Genomic DNA, 14,796 nt, shown 5'->3' on the forward strand with positions numbered 1-14,796 from the left:
AGATAGGGTTGATAGAAGAGATAGAGAAGATCCAACGGAGAGCAGCGCACTTCGTTACAGGATCATTTAGTAATCGCGAAAGCGTTACGGAGATGATAGATAAACTGCAGTGGAAGACTCTGCAGGAGAGACGCTCAGTAGCTCGGTACGGGCTTTTGTTAAAGTTTCGAGAACATCCCTTCACCGAAGAGTCCAGCAGTATATTGCTCCCTCCTACGTATATCTCGCGAAGAGACCGTGAGGATAAAATCAGAGAGATTAGAGCCCACACAGAAGCATACAGACAATCCTTCTTTGCACGAACAATACGGGACTGGAATAGAAGGGAGAACCGATAGAGGTACTCAGGGTACCCTCCGCCACACACCGTCAGGTGGCTTGCGGAGTATGGATGTAGATGTAGATTGCTGCAGCAACCACTGCCACAATGCGACTCCTGGCGTAAAGTCAGTCACAAGCAGTGCATGGACTCGTTCTCGGTGATATGGATGTAATTATTGTTCGCAGAGTACTCGCCACATTCTGGTTTGTGCAGCGCCCTTTTCACGTGCAATACGACGAGTCCGCTGCAACACGTCCCAACAGCCCCAGCACCACCTCTTCAAAATCGGGTGTGCGAATGGTCCTCATGTTTGCCAGGTCCCTCGTTTCTCCTTTCCAGTGAACCAGTCTCCCGCATTCGTCGATCGATAGAAATAAACAGTCGTCTTGACGGACGATGCCTCCAAGGAAGGGTCGACAGAAGCGTCCGATCCCACGCGTCGGCTTTGACCCGTGACGTAAGGGTGTTGTCGTGTGTGATGTCATGACGGCGCGGAGTTTGGTTTGAGTGTGGCTGTCTCCAGTTCTGTTTTATCTTATTTTATTTACTTTTCTGATCTGTTCGTTCTATCCCGTGAGTTTTTTTTTAAAAAGACAAAAAACACTAATCAGCTACTGAAGCATCTTTATCTTCTATGGGTTGCAGGGGCTACGACCCCTGGGGAGGTGGGTGGGTATTCATGCATGGCTGTCTTCACTTACACGTTGTAGCTACGCAAGGCGTCTAAATTTGTTTATATTTAGTTTGCCTCCCACCCAAAACACCCCATTTCCCGCGCTTGTCCCGTTAGTGTCATTAGGCTTCTTGTGGAAAGTGTGTGTGTTTGTTTTTGTTTCCGCTATATTTGTGACGTCATGGGTCAAAGCAGACGGGTGGGATCAGACGCTTCCGTATTTCCCCAAGGAACTGCCTTTCAGCAGCGAGAACATTGCAACGCCTTTCCCCATCCACAAGATGCGTATCAGTGAGTTCCGCGAAACTGTACCGGTACTGCTCTATCGTACTACGCTGTACGTCTCTGAATAGCACTGACAAGGGAACCTCCCCATCGCACCCCCCTCAGGTTTAGTTATAAGTTGGCACAGTGGATAGGCCTTGAAAAACTGAACACAGATCAATCGAGGAAACAAGAAGAAGTTGTGTGGAACTATGAAAAAAATAAACAAAATTTACAAACTGAGTAGTCCATGCGCAAGATAGGCCATATGAAGGACAGTGTAAGCACAGGAGGGCCGTGGTCCCGAGGTTGCCGGCACGGTAGCTCAGCGTGTTCAAATGGTTCAAATGGCTCTGAGCACTATGGGACTCAACATCTTAGGTCATAAGTCCCCTAGAACTTAGAACTACCTAAACCTAACTAACCTAAGGACATCACAAACACCCATGTCCGAGGCAGGATTCGAACCTGCGACCGTAGCAGTCCCGCGGTTCCGGACTGCAGCGCCAGAACCGCTCGACCACCGCGGCCGGCTCAGCGTGTTCGGTCAGAGGATTAGCAGCCCTCTGTAATAAAAAAACTGAGTTAATCGATCAACAACGAACTGAAACGGATGTCTTACGACGTCCGCCCCGAGCAGATGCAAGTAACGAAAGCGAATAAAATGAGATTAAAAAAAAAAAAAAAAAAGAGGCTAGCGTGAGCAGCTGCGGAAGGAGAGGTCCTTGGTTCAAGTCTTCCCTCGAGTGAAAAATTTTAGTTTTTTATTTTCAGACAATTATTATCTGTCCGTCCGATGCGAGGTAACTGCGCCGTAGTATGGGGACGCTACACCTAAACAAACACCGAAACACACGACGTCACTCGACTACAGCACACGGAAGAGAGAGTATTCCCGCTAACGAGGCTCCCTGGCTGGCAGTCGACTGTTCGCTACTTTGGACGGGAGTGCGTTAAATACGTGAGATGTGTTCCGTGGGCAATATGAATCCAGCAAATATAGGGGATGGACGGACAGATAATAATTGTCTGTAAATAAAAACTTAAACTTTTCACTTTTTTTTTTGTTCGTTTTTAGTTCGTTGTATCTGCTCAGGGCGGACGTCGCAAGACACCCGTTTCAGTTCGTCTTTGATCCATTAACTCAGTTTTTTTATTACAGAGGTTCACTCGAGGGAACACTTGAAAAAGTGGTTCAAATGGCTCTGAGCACTATGGGACTTAACTGCTGACGTCACCAGTCCCCTGGAACATAGAACTACTTAAACCTAACTAACCCAAGGACATCACACACATCCATGCCCGAGGCAGGATTCGAACCTGCGCCGCAGCGGTCGCTCTGTTCCAGACTGTAGTGCCTAGAACCGCTCGGCCACTTCGGCCGGCAACGATAACGTGCGGGTCGATTTCATTCCATAGTTAAAACCGGACTGCTCTGTGTTGATAATATATGCGCCTTCATACTGTTGGAATCTGACGTTAGTTTCTGTTACAAACGTCTCGGAACAGTCTAAAAGTTCTTCCAGTTTATTCGCGTAGTTCTTGCTTACATATTTCGTAATCTTCCTGCTCGTAATTTTGTATTTTCTTTTGAACGTGACAAGCCAATGAGATGAAGCCTTGAAGTCCAGGCCGATTTGTTTAGCGTAATGCAATTCCCAAATCTGTACGTCTATATCATGCACTGCACTTCATTTCTCGCTTTAATAAATTGTCGGTATACATGGTTTTCTAGTTCACTGAACTTCTGTCTTCGGGTTCCACCTCGTTCCACGACTTCTTTGCAACATTTAATTGTGCTTTTTTCTCCATCCCTTTAAATTTCTTAAATTTATTTGTTACTTCACTCCATAATCTATATCTGCGTCTTTTAATTGGTTTGGACAGTAACCTGTATTGGAGCATTTCCTTGATGTAACCCAAAGAAATACCATCAGATTTAAATCACAGTATATCCTCTTCGTGTTCTTCATACGGATCGTCAACAATCTCATCATCTGGTACATACAGCCCCGCAGCAATCAGTAAGCTATCTTCATCACCACACGTAGTGTTTATCAACAAATGTAGGAAATAATCATACAAATGTTCGACAGTCGTTCGATCCCTTAAGGAACTTTCCGATTCCTTACAGTTCGGAAAATATTCATTGACTTTATTATTGAAGTCGCGAGCTATATTTGCTGGATTCATGTTGCCCACGGAATACATCTCACGTATTTAATGCACTCTCGTCCAAAGTAGCGAACAGTCAACTGCCATCCAGGGAGCCTCGTTAGCAGGAATACTCTCTCCTCCGTGTGCTGTAGTCGACTTACGTGTGTTTCGATGTTTGTTTAGGTGTAGCGTCCCCATACTGCGGCGCAGTTACCTCGCATCGGACGGACAGTTAATAATTGTCTGAAAATAAAAAAATTAACTTCTCACTCGAGGGAAAATTTGAACCAAGGACCTCTCGTTCCGCAAGCTGCTCACGCTAACCACGGGACCACGGCGCTTCTGAGCTCACACTATCCTTGATGTTGCCCATCTTGCACATGGACTACTCAGTTTGTATATTTTGTTTATTTTTTTCATAGTTCCACACAACTTCTTCCTATTTTCTCGATTGATCTGTGTTCAGTTTTTCAAGGCCTATCCACTGTGCCAACTTATAACTAATTCTGAGGGGGTTGCGATGGGGAGGTTCCCTTGTGAGCAATGGACGTGTACGTCGTTCATTCATAGCACGTCCTCTAGTGGGGAAATGTAAGTACAATGCAACAGAGTCACCTCACGGACAAGTAAAGTAAACAAAACCTGCTTCATGATTTCCTAGTAATCAGGCTCGTCCTCCTCATTTCCCCGTGGGAAATAAAGAACGTCCATGCGAATAAACAGCGCAGTATACGTAAACTTGTACGCATTTTAGTTGTAAAAAAGATGGAAAACAGTAATGTTAGACAAAGTAATACGAGGGTTGTTTTTTAAGTAAGGGCCGTTTTTATTTTTAAAAAAAGATAGAAATACTTTTGTAAAAAAACTTTTATTTTCTGATTCTACACACTTTTACCTATTTTTCTACATAGTTGCCTTGTTTATTTAAGCACTTGTCATGCCGTACAACTAAGTTTTTAATTCCCTCTTCAAAGACAGCCAACAGTTCACGGCCGCTTTCACTTCATCGTCGTCACTGAAGCGCTGCCCGCCAAGATGGTGTTTCAGGTACCGGAAAAGGTGAAAATCGCTAGGATCAAGGTCGGGGCTGTATGGTGCACGGTCCAAAACTTCCCAGCCAAAAGAATCACTCAAATCCCGAGTCTTTTGAGAGGTGTGAGGCCTAGCGTTATCGTGCATGAGCAAAACTCCTTTTGTCAGCATGCCGCGCCTTTTGTTTTGAATTGCTCTGCGGAGCTTCTTTAGAGTTGCACAGTAGGCATCTGAGTTGATTGTCGTTCCTCGTGGTATAAAGTCCACTAGAAAAACACCGCGCCGGTCCCAGAACACAGTTGCCATAATCTTGCGCTTTGACAGCGCCTGTTCGGCTTTGACCTTGACGGGTGAGGTCGTGTGTCGCCATTCCATCGATTGTCGCTCGCTTTCGGGAGTGATATGGGATACCCACGTTTCATCTCCAGTGACAATTTGACTCGACAAGTCATCCCCTTCTTCCTCGTAACGAATCAAAAAGTCCAATGAAGTGGCAAATCTCTTCCCTTTGTGGTCCTCTGTGAGGAGTCTGGGTACCCACCGAGACCACAGTTTCTTAAAGTTTAGGTTTTCAGACACAATTTTGTACAAAACCGATCTCGAAACTTGTGGAAATTCCAAAGAAATAGTGGAAATTGTGAATCTTCTGTTCTCACGAATCTTTTTTTCGACTGCAGCCACCAAATCATCAGTGATCACAGAGGGCCGGCCTGAGCATTCCTCGTCATGGACGTTTTGACGGCCATTTTTAAACTCTCTAACCCATTGACGAACTTTACCTTCACTCATTGCATTCGAGCAGTAAACTTCTGTTAACTGACGACGAATTTCTGCAGCTGATAGGCTTCTCGCAGTCAAAAAACGTATCACTGACCGTATCTCACACGCGGCGGGCGATTCAATAATCGTAAACATTATAAAGTAGCACAGCGATGCGTACGCATCTTGCATCAGTGTGAACGGGAAGGATGCCGGCAAGTGGCGCGGTGGCTTGTTGCGGCGTCCGCGCGAACTGCGGGACTACACGCGCGAACGGCCCTTACTTAAAAAACAACCCTCGTAGACAAGTTTATCTCCTCAAGCTGGCTTCTCCGACCACACGTCCCTTACTTTAAATCGTTCACTGGAGCATTCTCTACGTTCTCTGGTATTTTTGCACTCTCTTGTGGAGACACCCTGTACGGATCAGTGGTAACTCCCGCCATAGAGGACCACGTGTCCGCCTGTGTGCTTGCAGCGGTGGGCGGAACCCTACAGGACAAAACGCTGAACATTCAAGTCTCAAACACTGCAGTGAGGTGATGTAATAGGAGCCTCCATTAACTACAAACACCGTGTGGCAGCCAACAACCAGCTTGTAGTACACGGTTTCCGAATCGCGAATGCTGTCGGGGCTAGGAGAGTGCTCGACTCAGAGGAGGGGAGACATACCGGGTGATCAAAAAGTCAGTATAAATCTGAAAACTTAATAAACCACGGAATAATGTAGGTAGAAAGGTAAAAATTAACACACATGCTTGGAATGACAAGGGGTTTGTTGTGGACTGGCAAGACAGCCAATCCACAGTGACGGGTAGCCGAAAGGCACGGGTTTAAGCTCACGCAGGCTGGCGTCAGGTCTGGAACAGTTAAAGGATTTGAGTCTAGCAAATAAAGTACATAGCTGTTGCAATACTTAACTTTAATCCATAATTGGTGAACATCGGTGTGACGGTACATGCATCACAAGATAAATAGCAATTGATAATGGCGCCTTGCTAGGTCGTAGCAAATCACTTAGCTGAAGGCTATGATAACTATCGTCTCGGCAAATGAGAGCGTATTTGTCAGTGTAGCATCGCTAGCAAAGTCGGCTGTACAACTGGGGCGAGTGCTAGGAAGTCTCTGTAGACCTGCTGTGTGGCGGCGCTCGGTCTGCAATCACTGATAGTGGCGACACGCGGGTCCGACGTATACTAACGGACCGCGGCCGATTTAAAGGCTACCACCTAGCAAGTGTGGTGTCTGGCGGTGACACCACAGGGTTTCATTAGAACAAAAAAAAAAAAAACAAGTTCACAAGATGACGCGTGAAAGATCTCTTGCGCTCGTCGTTTGGTGATGATCGTGTGCTCAGCCGCCACTTTCGTCACAATTGGCCTCCCAGGTCCCCAGACCTCAGTCCGTGCGATTATTGGCTTCGGGGTTACCTGAAGTCGCAAGTGTATCGTGAACGACCGACATCTCCAGGGATGCTGAAAGACGACATCCGACGCCAATGCCTCACCGTAACTCCGGACATGCTTTACAGTGCTGTTCACAACATTATTCCTCGACTACAGCTACTGTTGAGGAATGATGGCGGACATATTGAGCATTTCCTGTAAAGAACATCGCTGCTACGGTCGCAGGTTCGAATCCTGCCTCGGGCATAGATGTGTGTGATGACCTTAGGTTAGTTAGGTTTAAGTAGTTCTAAGTTCTAGGGGACTGATGACCACAGATGTTAAGTCCCATAGTGCTCAGAGCCATTTGAACCATTTTTAAAGAACATCATCTTTGCTTTGTCTTACTTTGTTATGCTAATTATTGCTATTCTGATCAGATGATGCGCCATCTGTCGGACATTTTTTCAACTTTTGTATTTTTTTATTTATTTTTTTTTGTTCTAATAAATCTCCGTGTCATTCCAAGCATGTGTGTCAATTTGTACGTCTCTACCTACATTATTCCGTGATTTATTCAGTTTTCAAATTTATACTGACTTTTTGATCACCCGGTAGACTGCTGAGGGGAACACTCCACGGCGGTCAGGTACGTGTCTACCGTGGAGTTGAGTCGGTAGCGGCCAGCCGCTGAGAATTTGCAGCAGGGCAGTGGATGTAGTTATCACGTGCACTTTGCATCTGTAGTGTTAGGCACTGCGCAGGAATTCTTGGAACGTCAGACTTGTGCAGAGGTTGTAGAGACTGGGCTGGGACAGTGGAAGTCAGCAGTTCAAAAGTTTGCAACCCCAAGTAGCAGGAAGCCTGAATTACAGTTAGCGAGGGATGTAGCGCGTTGGTTAGTAAGCTGGACTTGCAATTTGGCCATCCATATTTACGTTTCGAGTGATTTCCCTAATTCGCTTAAGACAAACGCCGGTGTAGTTCCTTTGAAACCATTCGGTCGATTTGTTTCCCTCTCCTGCACACTGTCCGAGATTGCATTCCGTGGCTAATGATCTCGGAGTCGACAGGACCCTAAACCCCGATCTTCCTTCGTCTGAAAATTACATTTAGCAAACTACGGTGCAGGATACAGACCAGGAAGCAGATGTGCAGCCAATACGAGGCTGAATCGCGTCGAGGTAGAAGTCGTACTGTCGAGAGGTTATCTCGGGTTGAACGGTCGCAGATACGGTCACGGTCACCTCCTGCTTCTGCAGCGAAAACTCTGGGCTGCGTTTTACGCAACTCACACTCGACAGCTGAATGTTTCGCGTAGTGTGGCTGCAGTACCCGCATTTCTACCCCATTAACCGTTGACGTCATCTAAATCTACGGTGTGCGCCAGAGGGTGCTTCAGCTACAATTGTCTCATGCCTCTTCTCCCTTCATTCGCGAATAGCGTGTGGAAAGAATGTTTCACAGTAAACTTTCATATTTGATCTAATTTTCTCGCTGCTGTCATTTCGCTAGACGTATGATGGAGCGACTGATACGTTATCTGACTCCTCCTGGAACGAACTCTCTCGGGTTGTCGACAGGAAACCTCAACACCCCTCTTGTAGCGTCGGCCGCTGCGGGGTGTAGGGTACCTCTGTAACGATCGCTCTCCAACAGTGTGATCGGGTGACGTCACGAGCCGCTCTTGTCTGGGTCCTGTCAACTTCTTCTGTTCATCCGACTTGGTAAGGATCCCACACTAATAAACAATACTGAAAAATAACTTCAAGAAATATCCGGTAAGGCACTTTTTTTTAAGACCTGTGTGAATCTGAGTCAGATATCAGCTTTCCCTACTATTTTTTCTATATGTTGCCACTCCACTCACGGCCGTTCCAGATGGTTGTATGTATGTATTAAACTGGGCTTCGTCCCCATCGTAGCCCTCAGTGGTTCACAACCCCGCAACAGGCTACAGCAGTCCACCCACACCACCGCCGCCCCACACCGAACACAGGGTTATTGTGCGGTTCCAGACACCCCCCCCCCCCCCCCCGGGATTGTCTCATACCAGACGTGTGCAACCCCAATGTTTGCGTGGTAGAGTGATTAGCGGAGACAGATGGTTATTGCATGATGCTTTACGGTAATAACAGTTTCAGCAGTTTGTCAACAACAGTCCAATTGCACAGCAGTAGATTTCTTCTCCTAAGTATGGATCATGCGTTACATTCATCAGAATTTGACAGTCTTGCGGAGTTGTTACCTTCTTATACAGAAGAGCGTCATTCGCCAATGGAGCTGCCGACGTTATATACAACATAATTTTTGTACATATTGTAAACAGTAACGGTCCTATCACGCTCCATCGGTGTACTCCTGAAATTACCTTTAGATCTTTCGGTTCTGTTCCATTAGAACCGACGTTTTGTCTTTTGTCTGCAAGGAAGTCGCGAATCCAGTCACAAATCTGGTCCGAGACGCACTAGGCTCTTACTTTTCTTCTCGCTAAACGGCAGTGGGGTACTGTGTGAAGAGCATCTCTGGAGTCGATTACCGGGCCATCGCAGCAGCGGCGGTATCTACGGGGCTGTGGACCTTATAGTAGCGACCAGTTAATCGCAGAAAATGTCCAGCTTATGTAAATAGATGTGCTTCCAGTGCTACGTTTTTGTGACGTTAGAACCATCTGTGGGCGGTATATACAGGGTGTTGCAAAAAGGTACGGCCAAACTTTCAGGAACATTCCTCACACACAAAGATAGGAAATATGTTATGTGGACATGTGTCCAGAAACGCTTACTTTCCATGTTAGAGCTCATTTTATTACTTCTCTACAAATCACATTAATCATGGAATGGAAACACACAGCAACAGAACGTACCAGTGTGACTTCAAACACTTTGTTACAGGAAATGTTCAAAATGTCCTCCGTTAGCAGGGATACATGCATCCACCCTCCGTCGCACGGAATCCCTGATGCGCTGATGCAGCCCTGGAGAATGGAGTATTCTATCACAGCCGTCCACAATACGAGGACGAAGAGTCCCTACATTTGGTACCGGGGTTGCGTAGACGAGAGCTTTCAAATGCCCCCATAAATGAAGGTCAAGAGGGTTGCGGTCAGGAGAGCGTGGAGGCCAGGGAATTGGTCCGCCTCTACCAATCCGTCGGTCACCGAATCTGTTGTTGAGAAGCGTACGAACACTTCGACTGAAATGTGCAGGAGCTCCATCGTGCACGAACCACATGTTGTGTCGTATTTGTAAAGGCACATGTTCTAGCAGCACAGGTAGAGTATCCCGTATAAAATCATGGCGGTGAATCGAGGAAGTAAAGTACATACAGACGAAACTAAAATGAGATGTAACTTGGAAATTAAGCGTTTCCGGGCACATGTCCACATAACATCTTTTCTTTATTTGTGTGGGGAATGTTTCCTGAAAGTTTGACCGTACCTTTTTGTAACACCGTGTATATAAACTTTCATAATGTCACATGTGACAACTTGGCGAGAGGTCCAACTTAAAATGAACGCGATTCATAAGAAAAAGGTTTTTTAACACATGAAGATGACAGCAAAGTCTGTCGAAACCCATTGTTTTAAATAGAGAAATACACACCTGGAAATGGAAAAAAGAACACATTGACACCGGTGTGTCAGACCCACCATACTTGCTCCGGACACTGCGAGAGGGCTGTACAAGCAATGATCACACGCACGGCACAGCGGACACACCAGGAACCGCGGTGTTGGCCGTCGAATGGCGCTAGCTGCGCAGCATTTGTGCACCGCCGCCGTCAGTGTCAGCCAGTTTGCCGTGGCATACGGAGCTCCATCGCAGTCTTTAACACTGGTAGCATGCCGCGACACCGTGGACGTGAACCGTATGTGCAGTTGACGGACTTTGAGTGAGGGCGTATAGTGGGCATGCGGGAGGCCGGGTGGACGTACCGCCGAATTGCTCAACACGTGGGGCGTGAGGTCTCCACAGTACATCGATGTTGTCGCCAGTGGTCGGCGGAAGGTGCACGTGCCCGTCGACCTGGGACCGGACCGCAGCGACGCACGGATGCACGCCAAGACCGTAGGATCCTAGGCAGTGCCGTAGGGGACCACACCGCCACTTCCCAGCAAATTAGGGACACTGTTGCTCCTGGGGTATCGGCGAGGACCATTCGCAACCGTCTCCATGAAGCTGGGCTACGGTCCCGCACACCGTTAGGCCGTCTTCCGCTCACGCCCCAACATCGTGCAGCCCGCCTCCAGTGGTGTCGCGACAGGCGTGAATGGAGGGACGAATGGAGACGTGTCGTCTTCAGCGATGAGAGTCGCTTCTGCCTTGGTGCCAATGATGGTCGTATGCTTGTTTGGCGTCGTGCAGGTGAGCGCCACAATCAGGACTGCATACGACTGAGGCACACAGGGCCAACACCCGGCATCATGGTGTGGGGAGCGATCTCCTACACTGGCCGTACACCACTGGTGATCGTCGAGGGGACACTGAATAGTGCACGGTACATCCAAACCGTCATCGAACCCATCGTTCTACCATTCCTAGACCGGCAAGGGAACTTGCTGTTCCAACAGGACAATGCACGTCCGCATGTATCCCGTGCCACCCAACGTGCTCTAGAAGGTGTAAGTCAACTACCCTGGCCAGCAAGATCTCCGGATCTGTCCCCCATTGAGCATGTTTGGGACTGGATGAAGCGTCGTCTCACGCGGTCTGCACGTCCAGCACGAACGCTGGTCCAACTGAGGCGCCAGGTGGAAATGGCATGGCAAGCCGTTCCACAGGACTACATCCAGCATCTCTACGATCGTCTCCATGGGAGAATAGCAGCCTGCATTGCTGCGAAAGGTGGATATACACTGTACTAGTGCCGACATTGTGCATGCTCTGTTGCCTGTGTCTATGTGCCTGTGGTTCTGTCAGTGTGATCATGTGATGTATCTGACCCCAGGAATGTGTCAATAAAGTTTCTCCTTCCTGGGACAATGAATTCACGGTGTTCTTATTTCAATTTCCAGGAGTGTATTTGTGCGATCTTTGTTTCTAGCAAGTATAACAGATCCCTCCCTCTGTCATCTCAAAACGAGAAAATTCGGTTAGACCTCAATTTCTGGAATCCATGCTCATTTTTATACAGTAGATTATTTGCTCTCAAGAACAGACCTAATAGGTGAGCATAGAACACGTGCCGTAATTCAACAACAGACAGACGTCGGCAACGTGGGGATGTAATTTTGTGCATGTGTCCTACGGCACTTCGTGGAAACGGGAATGGTTCAAACGGCTCGGAGCACTATGGGACTTAACATCTGAGGTCATCAGACTGAAGCGCCTAGAACCGATCGACCACACCGGCCGGCCGAAATGGGAATGACCTACGCTTTTTTCTTTTCACTACGCACTGTTCGTTTCTGTAGCGACCAATGATTAACTGCTGTAGTAGGGGAGCAAGTTCTTTTGCGTAATGTCTGATTTCGTCCGCATGTCCTCCTACTACTAAGCGTTTGTTCCTATTCGGTTCCTCGATCGCTTACCTCAGTATCTAGCATTTCGGCTAGAAAAGAGAGACCACGTCACTATCTTCCGCCGTGAAACTCTTGCGAAAGAACGAATTCAGTATTTCGGCCTGTTCTGTCATTTCACACTATAGACATGGTGTGGTCACTGAGTGGTTTCATACAAAATTTCGATACACTTACTTATTATATGTAAGAACAAAATATTCTTAGGGCCTTTTGGTCAGATCGTTTGGACAAACTTTACCTTGAAAGTTAGTGAACGCCACAAAAATCACGCGTCTTTGGCGTTTGTTCCTGTTAGACACCGCGTAGCGAAACTGCGGACGTCAGACGCGCTCACGCGTTATCACTGCAGGAAAGGGGCAGGGGAATGTGGAGCGGGGTATGGAGTAGAGGGAAATCGGAGAAGAGAGTGGGTGGGAGGTGGCAGCCCTGCCGGGCCGTGCACAGCCCGAGTATAAAAGGAGCGACTCGCGGCCGCCGACTGCCACAGGCTGCTACGGCGCGGACCGGAGTAACACGTGTCTGGTAAGTCTCTACTTGTTTTCTCCATCACCGTGCCGTGTGCTGAACGTATCTCTTTCTGGAATTTGACACTATCCTGTTCTCTGTCCTTTTTTGTTTTTTTTTCTGACTTTCTGACTGGTTGGATGCGACCCACCACCAATTCCCCACCTGTGCCAATCTCTTTCATCTCAGAGCAGCACATGTAACCTACGCCTTCCATTATTTTCTGGGTGCACTCCAATCTTTTTTCTCTACAGTTTTTGCCCTCTACAGCTCCCTCTAGTGCTATGGAAGACACTGAAGTCACTTCCTGATGTTTTAACAGATGTCCTATCATCTGGTACCTTCTCCTTGTCAGTGTTTTCCACATATTCCTTTCCTGTCCGATTGTGGGCAGAAACTCCTAATTCCCTGCCTTATCAGCCCATCTAATTTTCAACGTTTGTCTGGTGCACCACCTCTCAAATGCTTCAATTCCAACGGCCGGTGTGGCCGTGCGGTTAAAGGCGCTTCAGTGTGGAACCGCGTGGCCGCTACGGTCGCAGGTTCGAATCCTGCCTCGGGCGTGGATGTGTGTGATGTCCTTAGGTTAGTTAGGTTTAATTAGTTCTAAGTTCTAGGCGACTGATGACCTCAGAAGTTAAGTCGCATAGTGCTCAGAGCCATTTTGAGCTTCAATTCCCTTCTGTTCTGGTTTTCCCACAGTCCTCGTTTCACTACCACACCCTATTTTCTATACTACTAGGCTTCTCTTGACTAGGAATCTCCTTTTTGCCGGTGCTAGTCTGCTTTTGATGTCCTCTTTGCTCCATCTGTCATTGGTTAATTTGCCGCCTAGCTAGTAGAACCCCTTAACTACATCTACTTCGTGAGCAACAATTCTGATGTTAGGCCCCTCGCTATTCTCATTTCTGTTACTTCTCATTAACGTCCACTTTCTTCGATTTAATCACAATCCATATTCTGTACTCATTTCACTGTTCATCCCATTCAGCAAATTATGTAATTCTTCTTCACTTTCACTCAGGATAGCAGTGTCATCAGCAAATCGTATCATTGATATCGTTTCACGTCGAATTTTAATTCCACGCCTGAATTTTTCTTTTCTTTTCTTCTTCGATGTACGGATTGAAGAGTAGGGGCGAAAGACTACAGTCCTGTCTTACACTCTTTTTAATCCTAGTACTTCTTTCTTGGTCGTCCTCTCTTATTATTTCTTCTTGGCTCTTGTACATATTGTATATTACCCGTCTCTCCCTATAGCTTACCACTATTTCTTTCATGATTTCGAACATCTTGTACCATTTCACACTGTCGAACGCTTTTTCCATGTCGACTAATCCTATGAACATTTCTTGCTTTTTCTTTAGTCTTGCTTCCATTATCAACAGGAACGTCAGAATTGCCTCGCTGGTGCCTTTACATTTCGTTAAATCCAAACTGATCGTCATCTAACATATCCTCGATTTTCTTTTCCATTCCTGTCAGCAACGTGGATACATGAACTATTAAGCTGATTGTGCGATAATTGTCGCACTTGTCAGCTCTTGCAGTTTCCGGAAGTCAGATGGTATGTCGCCAGACTCATACATTCTACACACCAACGTGAATAGACGTTTTTTTGGCATTTCCTGCTATGATTTTAGAAATTCTGATAGAATGTGGTCCATCCCTTCTGCCTTATTTGATTTTAAGTCCTCCAAAGCTCTCTTAAATTGTGATTCTAATACTGGATTCCCTATCTCTTCTAAATCGACCACCGTTTCTTCTTCTATCACATCAGTTAAATTTTCCCCCTCATAAAGGCCTATTGTGTACTCTTTCTACACATTCGCTCTCTCCTCTGAATTTAACAGGGAATTCCCGTTGCACTCTTAATGTTACCACCATTGCCTTTAATTTCACCAAACATTGGTTTCACTTCCTCTATGCTGAGTCAGTCCTTCCAACCATCATTTCTTTTCGATTTCTGCACATTTTTCATGCTGTCATTTCGTCTTAGCTTCCTTGCATTTCCTATTTGTCTCATTCCTCAGCGACTTGTATTTCTGTATTGCCGAAATTCCCTCAACGTTTTTGGACTTCCTCCTTTCATCGATGAATTCAAGTATTTCTTCTGTTACCCATGGTGTATCCGCGGGTGTAAACTTCTCAGTCTTACTCATTCTTAAAAGAGTTG

At 46.7% G+C, this 14,796-nt stretch overlaps 1 protein-coding gene across 1 annotated transcript in view; it reads left to right on the forward strand.

The window, feature by feature from the left end:
- Positions 1-12,606: 12,606 nt before the first annotated feature.
- LOC126108773 (receptor-interacting serine/threonine-protein kinase 4-like) overlaps positions 12,607-14,796 on the forward strand; it is a 52,421-nt gene continuing 50,231 nt past the window's right edge. Inside the window, exon 1 of the mRNA XM_049914124.1 lies at positions 12,607-12,638. The gene's annotated coding sequence lies outside the window, so the exon portion shown is untranslated. The remainder of the gene's footprint in view (positions 12,639-14,796) is intronic.

This window comes from Schistocerca cancellata, chromosome 11 (genome assembly GCF_023864275.1).
Source record: "Schistocerca cancellata isolate TAMUIC-IGC-003103 chromosome 11, iqSchCanc2.1, whole genome shotgun sequence".
In the NCBI taxonomy this organism is placed as follows: domain Eukaryota; kingdom Metazoa; phylum Arthropoda; class Insecta; order Orthoptera; family Acrididae; genus Schistocerca; species Schistocerca cancellata.